Source organism: Mesocricetus auratus, unplaced genomic scaffold, assembly GCF_017639785.1.
Source record: "Mesocricetus auratus isolate SY011 unplaced genomic scaffold, BCM_Maur_2.0 Super-Scaffold_100007, whole genome shotgun sequence".
Classification (NCBI taxonomy): domain Eukaryota; kingdom Metazoa; phylum Chordata; class Mammalia; order Rodentia; family Cricetidae; genus Mesocricetus; species Mesocricetus auratus.
Window position 1 is genome coordinate 58,183,054 of NW_024429191.1, and position 16,563 is coordinate 58,199,616.

Here is a 16,563-nt window from a genome sequence, read left to right on the forward strand (position 1 = left end):
ACTAAATCTTTGGGAAAACTTGACCCAAGCTGACCTCAGACTAAGAGTCTATATTTATCGTGGGTGTATGAATATTCATAGGTCTCACTGCAGAGGTATTAACATGTTTGATTACAGTTGCTGTCCCACTGGGGTATTGCATAATATGTAGCTTAGGCGTCACATTCCACTTGAAAACCTGGAAGGTTCACAAGCACATCTGGCCTTGAGAGGCTGGGTAAGAGAGCTGGATATAAGGCTTTGTGGCTCTTAGAGTGTCCACTTAATTAAGGTGACAAGTGATGTGCCCAGAGCTGGGACAGAGAGAGTCTCGTTTTCTAGGGTTCCTTTCTGGCTATAGTAGGAGCCAGCCAGCCAGCCTGCAGGCGGGCTGCCTAAGTAACTACACTTCTTCCAGTGTCGGTGGCTGTGCTGCGTGGCTCTCCCAGCTGCTTCGTCACAGGCCTTGAGAGCAAACTCTGCGTGCAGGCTGTGCTTACGTGTCTTCTGTATTTAGCCCAGCACGTGGTACATGCGAACAACTGTGGCTCAGGAACAAGCAGAAGCTTTTGTTTTGTAAAAGTCCAAATTACTAGTTTTTTTTTGGGTTTTTTTTTTTTTTTTTTTTTTTTGCCATGAGGGCCATCCATGTCTTATAACTAAGAAAGTCTCTGCCTTAGCAATGGTTCAACTTATGATTTCTGAACCTTACAAAATGTGTGGGAATAATACACTTACTATGTGTCCATCTGTCTGTCTCATCCAACTCAGAGCATTATATATGGTAACGTAGGTAGGTCTGAACCACCAAGCTGCATCACTCTGCCCTTTAGAAGTTTCTTTTTTGTTTTGTTTTGTTTTGTTTTTTTCAAGACAGGGCTTCTCTGTGTAGCTTTGCAGGCTGTCCTGGAACTAGCTCTTGTAGACCAGTTTGGTCTCAAACTCACAGAGATCCACCTGTCTCTGTACTGGGATTAAAGGATGCACCACCACTGCCCAGCTTCTTGTTTTAAAGACATATGTATATGTTAGTGCCCGTATGTGTGCCATGTGTGTCCTTATTGGTCCCCTGCAGCTGAAGTTACAGGTTGCGAGCTGCCATGTGGTGCTGGGAAAACCAAACCTGGGCTCTCTAGGAGCATCAAGTGCTCTTAACTTCTGAGCCATCGCTGCAGCACGTAGACTTTTGACCTTTTCCTGGGCTAGCAATGTGCCCTTCTGACTGACAGGGCATGGCATGAGCCGATGAAAGTTGAGGAACGACTCTAGTCTGTTCTGTTATTGTAGCCTGACAGCAGCCATAGAGAATGCGTCAGTGAATGAATACACCTATGTTCTAATAGCACTTTCTAGAAACAGATGGCTCAGTGGGCAAAGCCCTTTTGTGTCGATTGGATCCCATGTAAAGGCTCAACAGAGTTTTACATCATCCATAATGCACTCACTGTGGTCTGGAAACATGAGTGACCTGCCCTGGGCTCGGGAGCAGATATATGTATTTATATGGAAAATACACCTAGGCCCAGCTCCAGCTGTGCTGGAGGGGCAGGGGCACCTGGCTCTCCACCCTCTGGACCCTGAACTGTGCCCCATGGTGGTCTAGCCATCAGCACAGGCCAGACAGCACTGCTGCTGGGGGAGCTAAGGAGGAGCCAAGGCTCTGAAAGTCAGTGTTCTTACCAAAAGAATTTCTGGCAGAGAGCGATTGGTTATCGTAAAGAAAGCCAGCGGCTCTGATGGATGGCTTTTAGATCTCCTGGCTTGTTCATCAGAGACCAGAAAGGCCAAAAAGCTTTTCCTTGCAGCCCAGGATGAAATCCAGCAGGGCCTCTGACCCCCCACCCTCAAGCCTGCTGGCCTGGAACTGACTCATGGGGGTAGTTGGAAGGAGGACCAAACCCTGCAGGCTACTGGCCCCTGACCAGCAAACCTGGCCTCTGTAAGGCCAGCCCTTGTCCCAGTGGCTTCTCTCTGAAGGACAGGTTTCCCCCATGACTCCTTGGGCCTGGCATCCTCTCCCTGGACCACTTTCTAGCCAGGGTGGGGCTGGCACATAGCTTTCCTTCTACATCGCATTCCAAACAAGGGCTGATATCTAGTTGGCTTTTCTTTCCCTTCTATCATGGTTTTGTGGGTGACTGGCTATTTTAGGGATTCTGTTTGATGGGAACTTCCCCTTCTTCCAGCTCCCTGGTAAGCCTTGTGTGGGTCATCAGCCTCAGAAGAAAGGCATGGGCCAACTCAGTCAAGAATGTGTGCCCAGCATGGGCCTGCACAGAGTGGGACTGTGTGTGATGGGTTGGGTGGCCAGTGTTTGGTAGTGGCACAGCCAGGCCTAGAAGTGTCACCTAGGATAGCAGGGAGGTGTTCCTCTGACCATTGCCAGGAGTCAGACCCTGCCTTAGTTTTGAGCTCCTGCACCAGAATGGTAACGAGTCCCAAGAATTGCAGGGGCGACTGTTGCCAATGAGAATTCCAGGCATCCTCATGTGACGAAGGTGCTTCTGGGACCATTTTCAGATGGGGTGGACCAACAGGTGAGGCACAGTGTAATGTGTGTTGAGGCAGCGGAGCAGAAAAATATTCTAGCCTGGCATCGGGCTGAGGTCAAGAAAGGTCACTCAGAAAAGGTGAGCTAAGCCTTGACCAAACCATTTCAGTGAGGGCACAATTCTGAACCCTTGACACAATATCTTTTTTGCCGGGGGAGGGGGTGTTCTATGATGTGTATGGTGAGAGAGTGTGTGTGCACACTTGCAGAGGACCTTTTCCAGTAGAGAGTTCTCTCCTTCCATCGTGGGTTCTGAGCGTTGAATTTAGGTCACCAGGCTTGTGCTCCACGTGCATTTACCTGCTGAGCCAGCTCACTGGCCCTGAAAAGTGTTTTGGTTTTATTTCCATTTTCCTACAAGGAGAAAAAAAGTTACTGACTTTTTGTTTTTGCTACTTTATGCCACCCTTTCAAAGCCTACAATGAGTCAGTTTCATGGTTTAAACCTAAAAACGTGTGGAACATTCCAGAAGTCTGTCTTTGCCCACTGCTTTGGTCACTCATAGACCCACCTGAAGCTCTGGACTGTGTAAAAGGTAGGGCAGGGTGCAACCAGAGGGCCAGCCTGCACCTCCTACCCACCACATTCTGAAGTCATACCCACTTGTGTTAGTAGTCATGGACAGTATGTGATTGATTGCAGTCCTGAGTTGAGTGATAGAGAAGTCACCTCGTCTCCTTTTTAGATTATGTGTGTGCATGCAGGGATGCATGCCTGGTGGCAAGGAGATCCCTGGGAGCTGCAGTTACAGGTGTTTGTGGGATATCTGGCTTGTTACATGAATGCTAGACTCTGAACTCTGGTCCTCATGATGGCACAGCAAGGGCTGATTAACCCCTGACTCATTTCTCCAGCCCCTGGTTTGGGGGTTTGATTTTAAGACAGTCTCGCTTAGCCCAGGTTGGTGTCCAGCTCACTATGTAGCCAAGGTTGACCTCCAACTCTTGCTGCACCTGCACCACCTTGCCTGGCTTGTCTTTGGGACCCTCGGTCAGGGAGCTGTTAGAAAGGCAGGGCCCAGCTGCCATTCCTCAGGCTCACACCTGCATGTTCTTCCACAGTGCTGGCTCCAGGGTTCCTGGGATGGTCGTCTTCTTACCTGAATCAGGGCTGGCCTCGGCAGGGCTAGAGAGAGGCCCCTCTTGCTGAGCCATATCAGACCTGAGACTCTCGCTTGACTCTCGAGACCCAGTTGCTGCAGAGCGGATTCATGTCCCCCCTGTGAGACGTCACTTCCCTTAGTTCAAATCCATGGATCCCTGTGTCAGAGTATACCAACCGGGTTCTAGGCTGATTGACTGGGGGACACTGGGCTAGGGTTGGGTAAGGGACCAAACGTCTCTACCTCTCCTCACCTGGGCCAACTGGATGACCAACCACCTTACTTGGCGCATGTTCAAGGACAGCAAGAAAAATGAGGGACTTTCAGGGGCAGCTGTGTTTTCTGACTCAGTCATAATGCCCCTAAAAATCCTTATTGTTCTTGCAGTGTGCATCAGGCAGCTGTGGGCCAACCCAGCCCTCGCCCACCTGGCCCTTCCAGGCTGGAAAGAACTTGTGTTGTCAGATTGGAACGTACCCTCTCCCCGAAATGAGGAGGGATGGGCACATGCTGGTTGTTGAAACAGTTAGCGTGACTCCCACATTAAATTTGCATACGTGTTCACTCTTTTGAGGGTGTGGGGAGGGCTGGGGGACATTCCTGGGCTGCCCTGTTTCATATAAGGTTGTTGCGGGGAGGAATAGTTGTCTTATGGGATCCATCTCCCTCTCCTGTTTCCTGAGAAGTGGGGCAGGTACCTGGGCAGAAATTTGCCTGTTTTTTTTTAAGCCTCGAGTGAAGAGACTCAGAGCCAGTGGCTATGTTGATCTGGGCATTTCTCCTCTGCTGTGACCCCAGAACTTGCTTATTCTTAGGTGGACATTCTCCAGCCCCGTTACTGCAGAGACCAGCTCCATGCTCAGCCAGTGCCTCCGCCCTACATCTGTTTTGACTTGGGGGCCATGCTCCTCTTCCCTAGCATTACCAGGCCAGAGAGATGTCACCAAAACTCAAAGCAGCAGTCTTGTGTGCCAGCTGAGGTGGCTTATCCTCGGATAAATGAGTAATAAGCATCATGGGACTTGTTACAGAAAGTCACTCAGTATCTCAAGGACCTCACATCAGCAAGGGACAGTCATCTTCAAGATGTCTTCAGGTCCCCAGGAGCCAGCTTGGAAGATGGTGTTGGTGCTTGGTAGATGCTGGACCACCATGACTGCCCTGCTGGCCCTAGGTCTCTGGGCTCTGTGCCCCCAGCTCTGCTAGAGACTGCTGGCATCTCACTACCAGGTAAGGGTTAGACAAGATTTACTCTTGCAGGTGGAAGATGAGTGAGGCTTTGGTGGACTGAGATTCTCACACTTGGGATGGACAAGGGCACCAGCTGTCCCATTAGCTCTAACAGCTTTGCTGGGTTCTGCTAACTTCAGTCACCATCTCCCCTGGAGCCTCTCTGCCCGTGCCAGTCCCTCCCCAAACCACCTTGCTCCTTCCCATGGCCCTCATTCTTAACCAAAGCATTTGCAACAGGACAGGGCTCGGGGGGGGGGGTGGCTTGGTCAGTAAAGTGCTTGTCACAAGTTCCATCCTGAGCACTACTCACCTGTGATCTCAGGTGTCGAGGCAGAGACAGCTCTGAGGGGGACTGTCCAGCCACGCAGTCTAGCCAAATGGAGGTTCAGTGGGAGATCCTGTCAGAGAATAAGAGCAGTTGAGGAAGGTACCTTGAGGTGGACCTCTGGCCTCCACACACATGAACACACACACACACACTCACAAAGACAGTACATCAGGTGGGTTTTTGTTTTTTCAGGTCAGGGTCTCACTATGTAGATCAGGCTGGCCTCCACCTCACCGAGATCCACCTGCCTCTGCCTCCCTAGTGCTTTCAAATACTGTAGACTATTTGAAAACATGTGCTGTCAAGTATGCATCAGAGGGAAGGATGAGACTCATAAGCACCCAAGCCTGAATGTCTGTCGTGAGCCAAGCCTTCACACTTTCCTTCTGGCCCCACCCCATTAACAGGATGGGTACTTTTATTTTTGGGGAAGAGGCATACGCCATGTTGCACACATGGGGGTCAGAGGACTGCCTGTGGGTCTCCAGGGATCAAACAGACCATCAGGTTTGGTGGCAAGTGCCTTTCCTTGCTGAGCCATCTTGCTGGTGCCTTTTAAAAATGCATTACTGTGTTCTCTTTTTGCCTTCATATGGGTTCCTGGGATTGAACTCAGGACCTTACTGGGCAAGTACCTTTGAACCAGAGGGGGGCCGTTTTATGGGAGCCAGGCCTCTCACCCAGTAAGCCACAGGCCTGTGCCTTCAGGAGCCTGGATTTCTTTTTTTTTCCAAGGAGGATATGGATATGCCTGGCCACTGCTGCCTTTCAGCCAGGAACTCAGAGATCTTACAGTCTTGCTGGAGGGAGTCTGAGGTGAGGTCCCCCATGAGGCTATCCTTGACCTACAGCTCTGTCAGGCTTTTTGACCCTTGAATCACTTAAGGCAATGGTTCTCAACCTTCTGCATGCTGCAATCCTTTAAATAGAGTTCCCCATATTGTAATGACCCCAACCATAAAATTATTTCATTTCTATTTCATAACTATAAACTTGCTACTGTTATAAATCATAATGTAAATAGGCAGGATATCTGATATATGGCCCCTAAAAGGGTTGCAACCCACAGGTTGAGAAAAGCCAACTTAAGGAGTGTTAAGGGTGTCTGTTAACACAAACTAGATCAGAGTTGTAGGGATCAAGACAAACCTGAGGTGGGTGCCTTGACTTGCTGTTGGCTTTTTCTTGCATGCCTTTGTGTTTTATTTAGCAGCCAGGAGGAACTATCAGGCTACAAGCCCACCAGAGGCGATAGAAGACATTCCCTCCATCTCTGTGGAGAACCCCTTGGAGGATGGGACCACTTGCATCTGGCAGGCAAAGGTGATTAGGGAATCTACTGAGGACCCAGCACGGAAATGACAGAGCCAGGATTCACATCTGCAGTTCTGACTCCAAGGTCAGTGACATTTCTGTAATAATGGTGGTATTCATCATTAGTATATAGAAAGCTAGTACATTTTATAATATGTAAGTTTTTACATATATATACACACACATGTGTGTGTGTGTGTGTGTGTGTGTGTACCACGTGCATGCTGGTGCCCACAGAGGCCAGAAGAGACGGTCAGGTCCCTAGGAACGAGTATAGGTAATTGTTAGCTGCCCAACATGGGTGCTGGTGACTGAACACCTCTTCAGCCCCCTAGTGTAATACTGAATAGCAGCCACCTGGTCATACTATCCAGAGGTGGGTGGGAGCAGGTACCTGACCCACAGGAGGGTGGGTCACTTCCAGATGGCAAGAGTATACTGGCCTAGACCCTCAGTTGCTATTCAGTCTCTTGCACTACCACCAATTCAAGCTCTAGATTGGGCACAGTCAAGTCCCTTTTACAGACCGGAACAGTTATCTGCTTGCTGGGTGACAATGGTAAGACCTCTCTCTGCCTGCTGCTTCTCTACTTAGGGACAACCAGGAAGGAACTGGCCATGCTTGGGGCTGGTGTCCAGGGAAAGCCCCTGCTGCTGGGGTGCCATGGTCTTTGGCACACTGTCCCTCCTTCACTTCCAAGGCAACTGTAGAAGCACAGCCTGAGGACTAGCTGAGTTGGCTGTCAGAGCAGTGAGCTGACCATGGTGCATTGTTAGCTCCAGGAAGTGGTTAGCTATTTTCCAGCAGGTCTGCAGAGCCGGACAGCCAGCCTGCCTTGGAATTGGAGGATGGGAGTCGAGAGCACTGCTTTCCTGGAGCCCCTGGGCTCTGGGCCAGGCCCTCAGGCTTCCTTTAGAAGGGGGCCCCATGATTGGGCGAGCAAGCCATTCTTGCCCAGCTTGGCACAGGCCCTCTCCCCTTCTCAGTGCACACTCTTGACTATGGTATCCATGAAGCCTACTTTCCAGAGGGCAGGAGGGCTGTGTAGACCAACTTGGCCAGCACCTCAGTAGAGGAATTGCACAGCATGGACTCTAGCCTGCGTAGTGGGGCTGAGAGGAAGCCCTCAGCTGCCTTGTCAGACCTGGGCCACAAACCCCTGCCACTGTGGAACTAAGAGCTCTGAGCCTAGGGCGGCCTTGGGAAGGCTTACGTCCTCTCTGGGCCTGCTGCCCATTTGGTAGCCATAGGAGCGCTCTGTAGACTATTTTGCATACAGAGCTGACACTGTTGCTGCCTGCCTTTTCCCTTCCAGGAGGACACTTGAGCCGGGAACGCTGGTTCCTTGGAGATAGTTGCACTGCCTGACACTGAGGTGACATTTGGGTCTTCACATGATGGCTGGTGTCTTCTGCCACTGATCCTGCAAGATTATCTTTCCTGACAGTTCTTCTCTGGACTCTGTCCCTGGCTGAACTGGAGGCCGTTGGCTCTGGGTTGAGCTGTAGTCCTTGCCTTTGTCCTGGATTCCCTGAGGTTTGGGTCACAAAAGTCCAGCACATAAGGAGGTATCCTTCCCTTGGGAGTTTCAAGTTTCCACAGCTGCAGGACTCTGCCTTAGGCCATGGCTTCTACACAGCTCCCCCTTGCCCTGCCAGATGTCTTGGGGTCAGACACCCAGCAGCTTCTTTCTGGTTTACCTGACTGCTAGAAGCAGGACTCCCCTGACACTTTTTTTTTGGTCCTGGAGTTTAGACTCAGGACTTTAGACATACTAGAAAAGTACTATACCACTGGGGTACATGCCCAGGCCTTTTTTGATTTGAGACAAAATCTTGCTATGTGGTCCACCTTGGGCTTGAACTCATAACCCTTTTGCCTCTATCTCCGGAGTCCTAGCATTATAACTGTGTACCACCGTGCCCATCTGAATTTTCTGTTTTGACTCTTGTGTCAGCAAAGCAACCTTGAATGGAAGTAGAGTCCATTCCTGATGGCTTGGCCATTGCAGAGCTGTCTAGACAGGAATGGATAAGTGGAAGGACGAGTAGCTGTCAGTTTTCCAAGGACCTTGTTTCTATTGATATATTGTTCCTTCAAAGGTGACCCTTTAATCTGTGTCACCAGGGTTCAAGCAGGGCCAGCCATACCCCCTGGTTTCAGAGGAAGGCATGTGTTCCAGGCCTGGGCAAGGACTGCAGAGTTCCCCCTCACACCCACATTGGACTTCAGCTGCATCTTTTCATGGGAGTTAAGTTGACAAGATGTCAGCTTGGAATTGCTGGTGGCCAACTTATGCAGCTGATGATGAAGCCAACAAAGAAGAAAGAAAACAAAGATTATGCTGTGTGGACTTGTTCTTTCTATCCAACAAGCCCCTGGATCGAGTCATGCCTGAAGCCAACACTTGGACTAACCTGATTATATGAGTCAATGTTTTTTCTGTTGTTGTTTTTTCTAAAAGAAACTCATTTTGGATTTGCGTTACAGAATGGCTCCTTGTACAGGCAATGGTTGTTTACCTTTCTTGGAATAGCATTGTTGAGATGTTCTTTCTTTACATGCAACAAAATTCGCCAGTTCTAAGTGTACAATTCCTAGTCTTTTTCAGGAACATATACCCTTGTAACCATCACCATCAGATTGGAATATTGCTTACCTGCCCTGAAAAGTTCCATCCAAGCTCTTGATGGTCAGTTTTTTATCTGGATGGTCACATGGTTTCTCCTAGTGTGTTTTTCTGATTCATTCCTCCATGCACATTAGGGTCCATCTACTCCGTTGTAGGCTGGGCAGCATCACACCCTGTGGTCACACCACTATTTCTTTATCCATCTGGTGTACAATGATTGATATGAATAAAGCTGTTTTGCATGTTCAGATATCATGCCATAGGTGTGTGTTTGCATGTGGACAGCAGGTTCACTCTCCAGTTGAGGAAATGGGTTTGTGAAGGTAGAAATACTTGTCCAAGCTCACACAAGTGGCGCAGGGAACCCAGGGAGAGGCAGTGATGCAGTGGAAGAGCTTCGTGTTGGGTGTGCTTAGCAGAGGGGTTCGGGGCCGGGCGGCGGCGGCACACTCGTTTAATCCCAGATCTCGGGAGGCAGAGGCAGGCGGATGATTGCCAAGGGGAGCTGTCGGAAGAGCCAGAGCTCGATCTTCACCTGTCACTGGGAAGCTCGGTGTGATTCATAGCCTCACTGTGAATTCCAGGTCCCAGGGATGGGAGGTGAACTCTGGATGGATATCCAGAGCCAGATCGATTCCCTCTGTGAGGATTCAGAGCTCTGCCCAAGCTACCCAACCCCGCCAACATCACTCTGAGGCACAGGGAAAAGACTGGTGCTGCTATTCCAGCCACAGACACAAAAACCTTTTCCCTTTGGCTGCCATCAACAGGTCACAAGTTCCTCCTGCACATCTAGAGGTCAGGCTAATTCCAGCTTTAACCCTCTCACAGCTGTCACAGCCACAACTCTTCTGGCCTCTGCCCAGCTAATCCCTTGGAGTGAAGGAGGCTTTGTCTCTATCTGTGAACTCATTTGGGCATCACCTGTGAGATCCTTGTGTCCAACAGTGCCCAAAGTAAAGGTCTTTCAGGGTTGTTTGTTTGAGACAGGGTCTCACTATGTAGCTCTGGTTGGTCTGGAACTCACTATGTAGACCAGGCTAACTTTGAACTCATGGAGATCCTCATGCCTTTGCCCCTGGGTTTAAAGACCCAGTACTCAGGAGCAAAGCTGTCTTCACTTGAGCTAGCTAGTCCCTGGGAGAGTCCTGGTTAATGACTCTGCTGCCCTATGGCACATGTAGAGACCTATAGGCAAAACCATGGCTAGCCTACTTTGTGCTACACCCCACATGGGCATGCTCCAGCTCTGGAGGGAGGGACTGCAAGGGAAACTGAGGCACAGATGTGTGACACATCTGTTGCCTCAGAGCCCCTCAGTTCCAGCTGTCCATCAAGTCCTTGGCTGTTTGATGTGGCCAAGGACCCTGTGGACACCCACAGAATCTTAACAACTGAAGGTGACCTGCTGTTTGTTCTGAGTCTGACTCCATCAGGTAGCAGCCCAGAATGTGGCCGGGCTCCCAGAAGGTGACCAAGGGAGCCACAGAACAGGCACGACCCAACTGTATGATGAGATGCTTGTAGCGGATGAACTTTGAGCAGTGAGGGACGGGAGGGTAGCCCTAGTGTTCACTCGGTTGAGAAAGCCTCAGGTTTCCAGGAAGCCCCGGTGGCCTGGCAATGCTGTACTGCTCCAACAGAGGGTGGGTGTAAAGACGAGTCAGTGAGCGACCCCCTGTGGAGTAGGTGTTGCTGGTGTGAGGTGGAGAGTGACTTCTAAAAGTCTGTGGTGGTGAACTGGTCTCATGATATTGTCATGAACGTTTTCTATCTAGGGCCTCATATATCACTGTCTGTTCATATATTCAATTTTACAATTCCCTAGTCATGTGCCCACTCTCTGGGGTACCCGGCCTCAGCCTGCCTTCAAGGAGCTTGTTATTTAGCAGTGGGGGGATTGACAGTTTTATTTCAGCCAGGTGACAGTTTTATTTCAGGTGTTTGGATAACTCTGGTACCCTTCTACAGACCTAGTAATGATGCTCGGTCCTGAGCAAGCTGGAGTGAATGCGGCTTATCTAAGACCGAAGGGAAGGCAGAAAGGCAGTGGGTGGGCCCTACGGGGCTCTGGGACTGAGGGAATACCAACTGTGTGGCAAGCTCTGTACTTAGTTTGTATGTGGGAATTTCTGTCACATCTCACTTATGGGGAAATAGGCTCAGAGGGGTAAATCCTCTTCCTGAACAGAAAGGGGATTTGAATCTGCCAGTGTGTGGTATTCGGGGGCTCGAGCGGAGAGAGGGCCTGGAGGTTGTTGGACTGTCTCAGGTGACATGCTCGCAGCTACAGGCTCCCCCAGAACTGTGTAACTGCCCTCCTGGTTCTTCCCACATCCTCCCTGGAACACAGTGATTCGTGTCCCCAGTAGAGCTTGGTCCTCACAGCTCCATGCTGCCTTCATCTTCATCTCTCCATCTATCATGCTTTGCATTTGGTACTAAGGGTGAGCCCCTGCTCAAGTCTTATTACCAGGAACATCTCCTTCCGTCCCCCCAGCATCTATTCTCTTCTCCCAGAGGCAGTTTACCTCTGCCTAGGAGAACTGCTTGTGGGGTGTGTGTATGTGAACCCAGGGCCTTGCACATGTTAGGCAAGCACTAAGTTACCCCCAGCTCTTAAATCTGTTTTAAGATAAGGTCACAGTTGCCCAAGCCTACCTTGACCTTATTCCAAAACCCAAGCAGGCTTTTTTTTTTTTTTTTTTTGGTTTATGAGACAGGGTTTCTCTGTATTGTTTTGGAGGCTGTCGGTCCAGCCCGGCCTCGAACTCACAGAGATCCACCTGCCTCTGCCTCCCAAGTGCTGGGACTAAAGGCGTGTGCCACCACCGCCCAGCTCCAGCAGGCTTTGAACTTGTGATCCTCCTGCCTCAGCCATCTGAGCAGCTAAAATTACTAGACTGCACCACCGGTAGTTTGTTGTTATTGTTCGGGAGGGGCTTGCTACAGTACACATGTAGAGGCCAGAGAGCAATATTACGAAGTCGTTTTTCCCCTTCCACCTTTGCATGGATTCTGGGAATAAACTCAGGTGGCTAGGCAAGCATCCCCACTGTTGAGCCATCTTGTAGGTTCACAATATATATATTCTGGTCCTGGAATATATATTGTTTTGTTTTCGAGACAGGGTTTCTATGTATTGCTCTGGAGGTTGTCCTGGAACTCACTCTGTAGACCAGGCTGACCTCAAACTCATAGAGATCTGCCTGCCTCTGCCTCCCATTGCTGGGATTAAAGGCGTGCGCCACCAGTGCCCAGCTGGTCCTGGATTATTTTAATCTTTCTGAAAACCAAGTGGTCAATGATCTTACTGAAGCCAATCCTAGTCTAGTCTACCTTGGTTGATTCAAGGACTGGACATGATCCAAACAGAATATCCCAAATCTTTGTGGATCATAAGCTGTAAACGCCAGATTCCAGCTACCAAGAGCTCGAGAAATGAGAGCCTGAGGCTAGCCCCTCTCCCTCTGTGCTGGCCAGTTTATGTCAACTTGACACAGGCTGGAGTCATTTGAGAGATGGGAGCCTCAAGTGAGAAAAAGCCTCCAGAAGATCCGGCTGTAGAGCATTCTCCTAATTAATGATCGGTGTGGGAGGGTCCAGTCTATTGTGGGTGGGGTCACCCATGGACTGGTGGTCCTGGGATTCTGTAAGAAGGCAGGCTGAGCAAGCTATGGAGAGCAAACCAGTGAGCAGCACCCTCTATGGTCTCTGCATCAGCTCCTGCCTCCAGATTCCTCCCTGTTTGAGTTCCTACCCTGACTTCCTTCAGTGATAAACAGTGCTGTGGAATCATAAACAGAGGAACCCTCTCCTCCCCAACTTGACTTTGGTCATGGTGTTTATCACAGCAATAGAAACCCTATGACACCCTCTCTGCGACTGGCTCATATGGGCAATGGAGTTCCACCCCCACTTTACCTTTGAATATATCAAGGCAATCCAGGAAGGTGCTTTGCAACCAGACAGGATGGAAGCGCTCTGAAGGAAACTGTACTCCTGCTCTACTTCCTTTTCACCTCAGCTTCACGGAGGACCAACTACTTCACATACTTCTCTCTGTATGCGTTCCATGACTCAGGGCGATGCACGTAGCCACTTCTTTCTTGACTTCTAACTTTAGACCAACCTCCAAGGTAAGAAACACAAGAATTTAGCTCACTTATGTCCCTACTGTGAGGACTCAGGCATTATGCTGGACTGCCTTTGTCACCTGGCAGAATGCACTCAGGCAGTATCCTGGTCAGCCCAGGGTTCCATGGTTGCATAGTCTTCATGCAGGTACAAAGGACCCCTTTAAAAGAAAGACCCCTGCCCACTTACGCTCTCGTTTCCTTTTCTCTTTCCTGCTGTTCCTCTGGGGGCAGACAGGACTTTTCCTGTCTCCCTCTTCTCTTCTGTCCTCTCTCTGACTCTTTACCTCTTTTCTCGTTCCTTCCCCCTCCCTCCCCTTTCTAATAAAACTTCTCACTTAAGCTCTGTCTGCCTGGCGTGTTTGTTCCCCACCTTGGTCAACCTCACCTGCCATGGAATCCGCCAAGGTTCACTACTCGCTTTATCGTAACACCTACGCTATTCCTTCTGTTTTTGAGAGAGTCCCATACAGCCCAGATGGGCCTTGAACTTGAAATCGAGCTGAATGATTCTGAACTCCAGATCCCCTTGTCTCTAACCACTAGGGTCACAGCCACAGGCTACTGCACCAGCTCTATCATATCTTTTTATCTTCGAAGTTTGCAGTACACCAGGACTCTATATCCTGCTGTCTTGCCTCCCTCTGTTTTGATTCACCTTTAGACATGTTTTTGTTTTAAATCTGCCCTGCCCTTTTAAAATAAGAACTATGGACCCCCCCCACAATGACTCTGCTTAATCATAGCCCACCCTTGTCACCTGTCACTTTTTGTTTGTTTTTCTAGACAGCATTTCTCTGTATTGTTTTGGAGGCTGTCCTGGAACAGGCTGGGAACTCACAGAGATCCGCCTGCCTCTGCCTCCTGAGTGCTGGGATTAAAGGCGTTTGCCACCACCGCCCGGCTACCTGTCACTTTTTACCTGGTTCATGTTATTGTCTCTTGCATCTCACAACCGAGGTTTTACAGTTTTGGCCACAAGTTAACTCAGGAAAAAGCAAGCTGAGGCATGGCTCATGGGTAGACCACTCACCTTGCATGCCAGGGACCCTGGGTTCCATCTGCAGCAACTTAACATCACTATGATTGTCAGGTTCTGTTCATTGTAAACTCCCCTTTTATTTTGCTGTGCGTGTGTGGTTCTGGGGATGGAAGCTGCTGGGCAAATGCTCTACCACTGGCTCCACCTGTGGCCCCAAACTCCCCCTTTAACTGAGCTGGTTTGATCTGGCTTTGTCGGGTATGGCCACTGTGTCTTAACTTTCACACTCAAGTTTTGTTGACTATGGTGTTTTGAGAGAAAATGGCTCCCATAGACTCATATATTTGAATGTCTGGTTCCCAGTTGGTAGACTGTTTAGGAAGGATTAGGAGGTGTGGCCTTGTTGGAGGAGATATGGTTTTTCTGGAGAAGGTGTGTCAATGGGGTGGGCTTTACAGTTTCAAAAGCTCACACCAGGCCCTCCTCCTCTGCCTGCTGCCTTTGGATCAGGATGTAAGCTCTCAGCTACTACACTATCCACATGCCTGCCTGCTTCCCGCCATGATGATCTTGAAGTAACCCTCTGAAAAGATAAGCAAGCCCCCAATGAAATTCTTCTATACTCTGCCTTGGCCATAGTGTCGCCTCACAGCCATAGAACAGTAACTAAGACATCGACTTAGGTGCAATGTCTACATGCTCAAGCCAGAGCTTTCCAGGGTCAGCTTCCTGGGCCTAAGAGGAAGTGTCAAGCCAAGTCCCAAGCTCTGAAAAGAGCCATGCTTGCTTGAATCCTATGCTGTCACTGTACTGAAATTCTTAAAGATGTCTAACCAAAGTCTCAAAAATTCTGCAGCCACACTGTGCTCACATCTTGCTAGAAGTCTGAACCTCCTGAGGAATGTTCTCCTTCCAGAGCCAGCCAGGGGAAAGACAGGGTCCCCAGGCAAGTGAAGGGCCTAGGCCTGAGTGGGAATTCTGGGAATGTATGGATCTTTGTTAGTTCTGCTGAGGAAGAGGGATCCCTGCATTACAAAGTGACACATAGCTGGGTGTGGCACATACCTTTAACCCCAGCACTAGGAGACAGAGGTAGGTAGATTTCTGTGAATTCCAGGCCAACCTGATCTACAGAGAGAGTTTCAGGACAGTCAAGACTGTTATACAGAGAAACCCTGTCTCAGAACCCCCCCGAAAGTGGCCCATGGGCCCATGTTCCCAGGATCTGCCCATGTTCCAGGGCTTATGACTGGCGGGTCCTGCATTCAAGTCTGAGTTCCTAGCTCTCAGATTTAGAGCCTTTTGCTCTACCAGGCTGCCAGAGTGACACAGATGTAGTCTACCTAGGAATGCAAGCAAACCCAGTTTGCTGTGTTTACTGGTGAGGAATCTGCCCACTCTAGGCCACTTACTGCAGGAGACCAATGAGGAAGAAGAGATCTGAAAGTGCCTATTAAACAGAGGGCAGTGCTTTATAGATGGATTCCAACCGATGATGCAAAATGAATGAACTCTAATACCAAGTGGGTGTGGTAGCACATACCTGTAATCGCAGCACTTAGAGGCTATGGCAAGAGGATGGAAAGTTCAAGGCCAGCCTGGGTTACAAAGTGAGATTTTGTCTCAAAACAAATACACATACATGTATACATACATACATGTTATATACATACCTATATGCCACATTTATGTGTATATACATACACCATTTTCAGTTTTCAATGAATTGAATTAAATAACAAGAACCAGTCTCAAATATCAAATACACACACGCATACACACAAAGTGCCCACCATGTGTCATCTCCTGACAGAACTCAATGCCATCTAATGACACAGTCTTACTAAAACAAACTAAAACAAACACTAGAGTGCACACTTGACTCTGACCCAGCCTCTATGCCTAACTGCCCATTTACAGGAGAAGCAGAAGATGAGGGACCTGTTGAACTACACCACAGGGCAGCAATCAGCAGAGTCCAGACGCAGCCAGACACCACAAGACGGGCTAGTTTCTCCCAGTAAATAAACTGCAAGTAAAGACAACATGAAAAACCCTGAGACCAGAAGAGGCTCGGGAGACACACTGAGCAGTGGCGATGTGTAGACTTTATGTGGGTCTGAACCTAAACTGATAAAAAGCGATTAGGTAATAAACTGACACTGAGCATCAACTGGCTCTCAGCTAATACTAGGGGGGACTGGTTGTTTTAGAGTGCTCATGGTGTTGTCACCATGATTCCTGATAGGCTTTTGTCAGGAGCAGTCCTTGGGGAGACACATACCAAAATATTTATGTATGAGA

At 49.3% G+C, this 16,563-nt stretch overlaps 2 long non-coding RNA genes across 4 annotated transcripts in view; one reads left to right on the plus strand and one right to left on the minus strand.

The window, feature by feature from the left end:
- Positions 1-1,458: 1,458 nt before the first annotated feature.
- LOC110342188 overlaps positions 1,459-16,563 on the minus strand; it is a 118,153-nt gene continuing 103,048 nt past the window's right edge. The window contains exons 2-4 of the long non-coding RNA XR_002384205.2: positions 13,066-13,273; positions 5,177-5,264; positions 1,459-2,884 (exon numbers count right to left, since the gene is read on the minus strand). This is a non-coding gene — a long non-coding RNA (uncharacterized LOC110342188). The remainder of the gene's footprint in view (positions 2,885-5,176; positions 5,265-13,065; positions 13,274-16,563) is intronic.
- On the plus strand, positions 2,877-9,389 carry LOC106021655. 3 transcript variants are annotated; one of them, XR_002384200.2, is made up of 3 exons: positions 2,877-4,863; positions 5,930-6,593; positions 7,825-9,389. It is a non-coding gene; the product is annotated as an uncharacterized LOC106021655 (long non-coding RNA). The 3 variants fall into 3 exon arrangements; XR_002384201.2 differs by having other exon boundaries at positions 5,933-6,593; XR_005878333.1 differs by having other exon boundaries at positions 2,877-6,593.